Source organism: Bombina bombina, chromosome 12 (assembly GCF_027579735.1).
Source record: "Bombina bombina isolate aBomBom1 chromosome 12, aBomBom1.pri, whole genome shotgun sequence".
NCBI classification, from domain to species: Eukaryota; Metazoa; Chordata; class Amphibia; order Anura; family Bombinatoridae; genus Bombina; species Bombina bombina.
Genome location: NC_069510.1, coordinates 91,183,988 through 91,184,850, shown reverse-complemented (window position 1 = coordinate 91,184,850; position 863 = coordinate 91,183,988).

Here is an 863-nt window from a genome sequence, read left to right as displayed (position 1 = left end):
ACCGCTCCCGGGTCCCTGGACCTGGATCCGTAACAAGGAAGCTTGGCGTTCTGGCGAGACGCCATGAGATCCAGATCTGGTTTGCCCCAATGATGAAGCAGTTGGGCAAACACCTCCGGATGAAGTTCCCACTCCCCTGGATGAAAAGTCTGGCGACTTAGGAAATCCGCCTCCCAGTTCTCCACGCCTGGGATGTGGATCGCTGACAGGTGGCAAGAGTGAGACTCTGCCCAGCGAATTATCTTTGAGACTTCCATCATTGCTAGGGAACTCCTTGTCCCTCCCTGATGGTTGATGTAAGCCACAGTCGTGATGTTGTCCGACTGAAACCTGATGAACCTCAGAGTTGCTAACTGAGGCCAAGCCAGAAGAGCATTGAAAACTGCTCTTAATTCCAGAATGTTTATTGGAAGGAGTCTCTCCTCCTGAGTCCATGATCCCTGAGTCTTCAGGGAATTCCAGACAGCGCCCCAACCTAGCAGGCTGGCGTCTGTTGTTACAATCGTCCAATCTGGCCTGCTGAAGGGCATCCCCCTGGACAGATGTGGCCGAGAAAGCCACCATAGAAGAGAATCTCTGGTCTCTTGATCCAGATTTAGCATAGGGGACAAATCTGAGTAATCCCCATGTTTAAACAGACTAGCAATGAGACTAGCAAGCTTGGAAAATACTTTTCAAATAAATTTACAAGCAATATAAAAAACGCTAATGCCTTTAAGAAGCACAAAAAACTGTCACAGTTGAAATAACAATGAACCAAATTAGTTATAGCAACCAAATTTTTTACAGTAAATGTATTAAGTTAGCAAAGGATTGCACCCACCAGCAAATGGATGATTAACCCCTTAATACCCAAAAACGGA